The sequence below is a fragment of the Lolium rigidum genome, chromosome 3, assembly GCF_022539505.1.
Source record: "Lolium rigidum isolate FL_2022 chromosome 3, APGP_CSIRO_Lrig_0.1, whole genome shotgun sequence".
NCBI lineage: Eukaryota > Viridiplantae > Streptophyta > Magnoliopsida > Poales > Poaceae > Lolium > Lolium rigidum.
In genome coordinates, this window is record NC_061510.1 from 385,980,192 (window position 1) to 385,989,353 (window position 9,162).

Sequence of the window (9,162 nt, forward strand, 5' to 3'; positions counted from 1 at the left end):
CGGTCTTCTGGAAGCTTCGTGGAAAAATAGGACCCTGGGCGTTGATTTCGTCCAATTCCGAGAATATTTCCTTACTAGGATTTCTGAAACCAAAAATAGCAGAAAACAGACAAGCGGCTCTTCGGCATCTCGTCAATAGGTTAGTGCCGGAAAATGCATAAATATGACATATAATGTGTATAAAACATGTGAGTATCATCATAAAAGTAGCATGGAACATAAGGAATTATAGATACGTTTGGGACGTATCAAGCATCCCCAAGCTTAGTTCCTACTCGCCCTCGAGTAGGTAAACGATAACAAAGATAATTTATGAAGTGACATGCTATCATAATCTTGATCATACTATTGTAAAGCATATGAGATGAATGCAACGATTCGAAGCAATGATGAAGATAATGAGTAAACAAATGAATCATATAGCAAAGACTTTTCATGAATAGTACTTTCAAGACAAGCATCAATAAGACTTGCATAAGAGTTACTCATAAAGCAATAAATTCAAAGTAAAGGCATTGAAGCAACACAAAGGAATATATAAGTTTCAGCGGTTGCTTTCAACTTCAACATGTATATCTCATGGATATTTGTCAACACAAAGCAATATAACAAGTGCAATAAGTAAACATGTAAGAATGAATGCACACAGTTGATACAAGTGTTTGCTTCTGGGATAGAAAGAATAGGCAAACTGACTCAACAATAAAGTAGAAGATAGGCCCTTCGCAGAGGGAAGCATGGATTACTATATTTGTGCTAGAGCTTTTCATTTTGAAAACAAGAAACAATTTTGTCAACGGTAGTAATAAAGCATATGTGTTATGTATAAGATTTCTTACAAGTTGCAAGCCTCATGCATAGTATACCAATAGTGCTCGCACCTTGTCCTAATTAGCTTGGATTAACACGGATTATCATTGCATAGCATATGTTTCAACCAAGTGTCACAAAGGGGTACCTCTATGCCGCACTGTACAAAGGTCTAAGGAGAAAGCTCGCATTGGATTTCTCGCTTTTGATTATTCTCAACTTAGACATCCATAACGGGACAACATAGACAACAGATAATGGACTCCTCTTTAATGCATAAGCATTCAACAACAGAAAAATATTCTCATAAGAGATTGAGGATTGATTGTCCAAACTGAAACTTCCACCATGAATCATGGCTTTAGTTAGCGGCCCAATGTTCTTCTCTAACAATATGCATACTCAAACCATTTGATCATGAAAATCGCCCTTACTTCAGACAAGACGAACATGCATAGCAACTCACATGATATTCAACAAAGGTAAAAGTTGATGGCGTCCCAGAAACATGGTTACCGCTCAACAAGCAACTTGTTAAGAAATAAGACACATAAGTACATATTCTTCACCACGATAGTTTTTAAGGCTATTTGTCCCATGAGCTATATATTGCAAAGGCAAAGAATAGAAATTTTAAAGGTAGCACTCAAGTAATTTACTTTTGAATGGCGGAGAAATACCATGTGGTAGGTAGGTATGGTGGACACAAATGGCATAGTATTTGGCTCAAGGATTTGGATGCACGAGAAGAATTCCTCTCAATACAAGGCTAGGCTAGCAAGGTTGTTTGAAGCAAACTCAAGTATAAAAGGTGCAGCAAAGCTCACATATGAACATATTGTAGGTATTATAAGACTTTACATTGTCTCCTTGTTGTTCAAACACCTCAACCGAGAAAATATCTAGACTCTAGAGATCAATCATGCAAACCAAATTTTAACAAGCTCTATGTAGTTATTCATTAATGGGTACAAGGTACATGATGCAAGAGCTTAAACATGATCTATATGAGCACAACAATTGCCAAGTATCACATTATTCAAGACATTATACCATTTACCACATGCGGCATTTTCCGTTTCCAACCATATAACAATGAATGAAATAGTCCAACTTTCGCAATGAACATTAAAGATAAAGCTAAGAACACATGTGTTCATACGAAACAGACGGAGCGTGTCTCTCTCCCAAACAAAGAATGCTAGGATCCGATTTATTCAAACAAAAACAAAAATAAAAACAAACAGACGCTCCAAGTAAAGCACATAAGATGTGATGGAATAAAAATATAGTTTCACTAGAGGAACCTGATAGGTTGTCGATGAAGAAGGGATGTGTTGTGGGTATACTTCATGGGTGTATGCTGATACGTCTCCGACGTATCGATAATTTCTTATGTTCCATGCCACATTATTGATGATATCTACATGTTTTATACATACTTTATGTCATATTTATGCGTTTTCCGGAACTAACCTATTGACGAGATGCCGAAGGGCCAGCTTCCTGTTTTCCGCTGTTTTTGGTTCCGGAAATCCTAGTAAGAAAATATTCTCGGAATCGGACGAAATCAAGGCCCGACATCCTATTTTTCCACGAAGCTTCCGAACACCCGAGAGTCGCCGGAGGGGGCCATCGGGCCACCGAGATGGTAGGCCGGCGCGGCACAGGGGTGGCCCGCGCCCCCTAGCGTGTCGTCGCCTCGTTGACCTTCCGACGCCGCCTCTTCGCCTATATAAAGGTCCCCGACCTAAAACACGATACGGGAAAAGCCACGGTACGAGAAACCTTCCGAGCCGCCGCCATCGCGAAGCCAAGATCTGGGGGACAGGAGTCTCTGTTCCGGCACGCCGCCGGGACGGGGAAGTGCCCGCGGAAGGCTCCTCCATCGACACCACCGCCATCTTCATCAACGCTGCTGTCTCCCATGAGGAGGGAGTAGTTCTCCATCGAGGCTCGGGGCTGTACCGGTAGCTATGTGGTTAATCTCTCTCCTATGTACTTCAATACAATAATCTCATGAGCTGCCTTACATGATTGAGATTCATATGATGATGCTTGTAATCTAGATGTCATTATGCTAGTCAAGTGGGTTTTACTTATGTGATCTCCGGAGACTCCTTGTCCCACGTGTGTAAAGGTGACGAGTGTGTGCACCGTGTGGGTCTCTTAGGCTATATTTCACGGAATACTTATTCACTTGTTATGAATGGCATAGTGAAGTGCTTATTTATATCTCTTTATGATTGCAATGTGTTTTGTATCACAATTTATCTGCGTGCTACTCTAGTGATGTTATTAAAGTAGTTTATTCCTCCCGCACGGTGTAATGGTGACAGTGTGTGCATCGTGTAGTACTTGGCGTAGGCTATGATTGTGATCTCTTGTAGATTATGAAGTTAACTATTGCTATGATAGTATTGATGTGATCTATTCCTCCTTTCGTAGTGTGAAGGTGACAAGTGTGCATGCTATGTTAGTACTTGGTTTAGTCGTGTTGATCTTTCATGCACTCTAAGGTTATTTAAATATGAACATTGAATATTGTGGAGCTTGTTAACTCCGGCATTGAGGGTTCGTGTAATCCTACGCAATTAGTGGTGTTCATCATCCAACAAGAGAGTGTAGAGTATGCATTTATCTATTCTGTTATGTGATCAAAGTTGAGAGTGTCCACTAGTGAAAGTCTATTCCCTAGGCCTTGTTCCTAAATACTGCTATCGCTTGTTTACTGTTTTACTGCGTTACTACTGCTGCGTTACTACTGCTTGTTTACTCGTCCCGGGAAAAGCACTTTTCTGGTGCCGTTGCTACTACTTATTTATACCACCTGTATTTCACTATCTCTTCGCCGAACTAGTGCACCTATTAGGTGTGTTGGGGACACAAGAGACTTCTTGCTTTGTGGTTGCGGGGTTGCATGAGAGGGATATCTTTGACCTCTTCCTCCCTGAGTTCGATAAACCTTGGGTGATCCACTTAAGGGAAACTTGCTGCTGTTCTACAAACCTCTCGCTCTTGGAGGCCCAACACCGTCTACAAGAATAGAAGCACCCGTAGACATCAAGCTATTTTACGGCGCCATTGCCGGGGAGGAAAGGTAAAAGGCACTCATACTCCGGTCCCGGGTAAAAGTACTTTTCTCGTTGCCGTTGTGCGTGTGCTCGAAGCTATTTCCTTTAGATCCCGCAATTGCATCTTTTTGTTTCTTGTTTACACTAGTTTGGCATAATGGACAACAATGAGTTTCTTATTCTATTTCCTGATTTAAGACATGGATGGTTTGATGCAAAAATTAAAAAACCTATGGAACCTTATTTGCATGCTGGTAGTAATATTAGTATGAACGCTTTGAACACCATTGTTGATAATGATATAGAAAGTTCTAAGCTTGGGGAAGCTGGTTTTCATGATCTTTTTAGTCCCCCAAGCATTGAGGAGAAAATTTTCTTTGATGATACTTTGCCTCCTATTTATGATGATTATAATGATAGTGGTCTTTTGGTGCCACCTACTATGGAGAGTAAATTTTGTTGTGATTATACTATGCCTCCTACACTTGATGAGAATAATAATGATAGCTACTTTGTTGAATTTGCTCCCACTACAACTAATAAAATTGATTATGCTTATGTGGAGAGTAATAATTTTATGCATGAGACTCATGATAAGAATGTTTCATTTGATAGTTATATTGTTGAGTTTGCTCATGATACTACCGAAAGTTATTATGAGAGAGGAAAATATGGTTGTCGAAATTTTCATGTTACTAAAACACCTCTCTTTTTGCTGAAAATCTTGAGTTGCACTTGTTTTAACTTTCTATGCTTGTTGCATTATGCTTCATGAATTTGTTTATTTACAAGATTCCTTTTCATAGGAAGCATGTTAGGCTTAAATGTGTTTTGAATTTGCCTCTTGATGCTCTCTTTTTCTTCAAATACTATCTCTTGCGAGTGCATCATTAAAGCTCGTTGAGCCCATCTTAATGGCTATAAAGAAAGAACTTCTTGGGAGATAACCCATGTGTTTATTTTGCTACAGTACTTTTATTTTGTATTTGAGTCTTGGAAGTTGTTACTACTGTAGCAACCTCTCCTTATCTTATTTTATTGCATTGTTGGGCCAAGTAAAGTCTTTGATAGAAAGGTTGATACTAGATTTGGATTGCTGCGCATGATAGCAATTTCTTTGCTGTCACGAATTTCGACCTGCCTCTCCGTAGGTAGCTCGGAAAAATATGCCAATTTACGTGCGTGATCCTCAGATATGTACGCAACTTTCATTCGATTTGGGCATTTTCATTTGAGCAAGTCTGGTGCCTCGATAAAATCCATCTTTACGGATCTGTTCTGTTTTGACAGATTCTGCCTTTTATTTCGCATTGCCTCTTTTGCTATGTTGGATGAATTTCTTTGATCCATTAATGTCCAGTAGCTTTATGCAATGTCCGAAGTGTTAAGAATGATTGTGTCACCTCTGAACATGTTAATTTTTATTGTGCACTAACCCTCTAATGAGTTGTTTCGAGTTTGGTGTGGAGGAAGTTTTCAAGGGTCAAGAGAGGAGGATGATATACTATGATCAAGAAGAGTGAAGAGTCTAAGCTTGGGGATGCCCCGGTGGTTCACCCCTGCATATTTTGAGAAGACTCAAGCGTCTAAGCTTGGGGATGCCCAAGGCATCCCCTTCTTCATCGACAACATTATCAGGTTCCTCCCCTGAAACTATATTTTTATTCCATCACATCTTATGTGCTTTACTTGGAGCGTCGGTTTGTTTTTGTTTTTGTTTTTGTTTGAATAAAATGGATCCTAGCATTCATTGTGTGGGAGAGAGACACGCTCCGCTGTTGCATATGGACAAGTATGTCCTTAGGCTTTACTCATAGTATTCATGGCGAAGGTTGAATCTTCTTCGTTAAATTGTTATATGGTTGGAATCGGGAAATGCTACATGTAGTAACTCTAAAATGTCTTGAATAATTTGATACTTGGCAATTGTTGTGCTCATGTTTAAGCTCTTGCATCATATACTTTGCACCTATTAATGAAGAAACACCTAGAGCTTGCTAAATTTGGTTTGCATATTTGGTCTCTCTAAAGTCTAGATAATTTCTAGTATTGAGTTTTGAACAACAAGGAAGACGGTGTAGAGTCTTATAATGTTTACAATATGTCTTTTATGTGAGTTTTGCTGCACCGGTTCATCCTTGTGTTTGTTTCAAATAACCTTGCTAGCCTAAACCTTGTATCGAGAGGGAATACTTCTCATGCATCCAAAATCCTTGAGCCAACCACTATGCCATTTGTGTCCACCATACCTACCTACTACATGGTATTTCTCTGCCATTCCAAAGTAAATTGCTTGAGTGCTACCTTTAAAATTTCCATCCTTTACCTTTGCAATATATAGCTCATGGGACAAATAGCTTAAAAACTATTGTGGTATTGAATATGTACTTATGCACTTTATCTCTTATTAAGTTGCTTGTTGTGCGATAACCATGTTTTCCGGGGACGCCATCAACTACTCTTTGTTGAATATCATGTGAGTTGCTATGCATGTCCGTCTTGTCCGAAGTAAGGGAGATCTACCACTTTAATGGTTAGAGCATGCATATTGTTAGAGAAGAACATTGGGCCGCTAACTAAAGCCATGAATCATGGTGGAAGTTTCGATTTTGGACACATATCCTCAATCTCATATGAGAACACTAATTGTTGCTACATGCTTATGCATTAAAGAGGAGTCCATTATCTGTTGTCTATGTTGTCCCGGTATGGATGTCTAAGTTGAGAATAATTAAAAGCGAGAAATCCAAAATGCGAGCTTTCTCCTTAGACCTTTGTACGAGCGGCATGGAGGTACCCCTTTGTGACACTTGGTTAAAACATGTGTATTGCGATGATCCCGGTAGTCCAAGCTAATTAGGACAAGGTGCGGGCACTATTAGTATACTATGCATGAGGCTTGCAACTTGTAAGATATAATTTACATGATACATATGCTTTATTACTACCGTTGACAAAATTGTTTCATGTTTTCAAAATAAAAGCTCTAGCACAAATATAGCAATCGATGCTTTCCTCTTTGAAGGACCTTTCTTTTACTTTTATGTTGAGTCAGTTCACCTATTTCTCTCCACCTCAAGAAGCAAACACTTGTGTGAACTGTGCATTGTTTCCTACATACTTGCATATTGCACTTGTTATATTACTTTGCATTGACAAACTATCATTGAGATATACATGTTACAAGTTGAAAGCAACCGCTGAAACTTAATCTTCCATTGTGTTGCTTCAATGTCTTTACTTTGAATTATTGCTTTATGAGTTAACTCTTATGCAAGACTTATTGATGCCTGTCTTGAAGTACTATTCATGAAAAGACTTTGCTTTATGATTCATTTGTTTACTCATGTCATTACCATTGTTTTGATCGCTGCATTCATTACATATGCTTACAATAGTATGATCAAGGTTATGATGGCATGTCACTCCAGAAATTATCTTTGTTATCGTTTACCTGCTCGGGACGAGCAGGAACTAAGCTTGGGGATGCTGATACGTCTTCGACGTATCGATAATTTCTTATATTCCATGCCACATTATTGATGATATCTACATGTTTTATACATACTTTATGTCATATTTATGCGTTTTCCGGAACTAACCTATTGACGAGATGCCGAAGGGCCAGTTCCTGTTTTATGCTGTTTTTGGTTCCAGAAATCCTAGTAAGGAAATATTCTCGGAATTGGACGAAATCAAGGCCCAGGCATCCTATTTTTCCACGAAGCTTCCAGAACACCCGAGAGTCGCCAGAGGGGGGCCACTGGGCCACCAGATGGTAGGCCGGCGCGGCCTGGGGGTGGCCCGCGCCCCCCTAGCGTGTCGTCGCCTCGTTGACCTTCTGACGCCGCCTCTTCGCCTATATAAAGGTCCTTGACCTAAAACACGATACGGGAAAAGCCACGGTACGAGAAACCTTCCAGAGCCGCCGCCATCGCGAAGCCAAGATCCGGGGACATGAGTCTCCGTTCCGAGCACGCCGCCGGGACGGGGAAGTGCCCCCGAAAGGCTCCTCCATCGACACCACCGCCATCTTCATCAACGCTGCTTGTCTCCCATGAGGAGGGAGTAGTTCTCCATCGAGGCTCGGGGCTGTACCGGTAGCTATGTGGTTAATCTCTCTCCTATGTACTTCAATACAATAATCTCATGAGCTGCCTTACATGATTGAGATTCATATGATGATGCTTGTAATCTAGATGTCATTATGCTAGTCAAGTGGGTTTTACTTATGTGATCTCCGGAGACTCCTTGTCCCACGTGTGTAAAGGTGACAGTGTGTGCACCGTGTGGGTCTCTTAGGCTATATTTCACGGAATACTTATTCACCGTTATGAATGGCATAGTGAAGTGCTTATTTATATCTCTTTATGATTGCAATGTGTTTTGTATCACAATTTATCTGCGTGCTACTCTAGTGATGTTATTAAAGTAGTTTATTCCTCCTGCACGGTGTAATGGTGACGGTGTGTGCATCGTGTAGTACTTGGCGTAGGCTATGATTGTGATCTCTTGTAGATTATGAAGTTAACTATTGCTATGATAGTATTGATGTGATCTATTCCTCCTTTCGTAGTGTGAAGGTGACAGTGTGCATGCTATGTTAGTACTTGGTTTAGTCGTGTTGATCTTTCATGCACTCTAAGGTTATTTAAATATGAACATTGAATATTGTGGAGCTTGTTAACTCCGGCATTGAGGGTTCGTGTAATCCTACGCAATTAGTGGTGTTCATCATCCAACAAGAGAGTGTAGAGTATGCATTTATCTATTCTGTTATGTGATCAAAGTTGAGAGTGTCCACTAGTGAAAGTCTATTCCCTAGGCCTTGTTCCTAAATACTGCTATCGCTTGTTTCTTGTTTCTTGCGTTACTACTGTCTGCGTTACTACTGCTTGTTTACTTGTCCTGGGCAAAGCACTTTTACGGTGCCGTTGCTACTACTTATTTATACCACCTGTATTTCACTATCTCTTCGCCGAACTAGTGCACCTATTAGGTGTGTTGGGGACACAAGAGACTTCTTGCTTTGTGGTTGCGAGGTTGCATGAGAGGGATATCTTTGACCTCTTCCTCCCCGAGTTCGATAAACCTTGGGTATCCACTTAAGGGAAACTTGCTGCTGTTCTACAAACCTCTGCTCTTGGAGGCCCAACACTGTCTACAAGAATAGAAGCACCCGTAGACATCAGTGTACCATCGACAGTGCCTAGATCCGGCAAGCCCGGGTGGCCCACAGATGGTGATGAGGCATGTGGCCCATCGGGCGGCCCCGTTG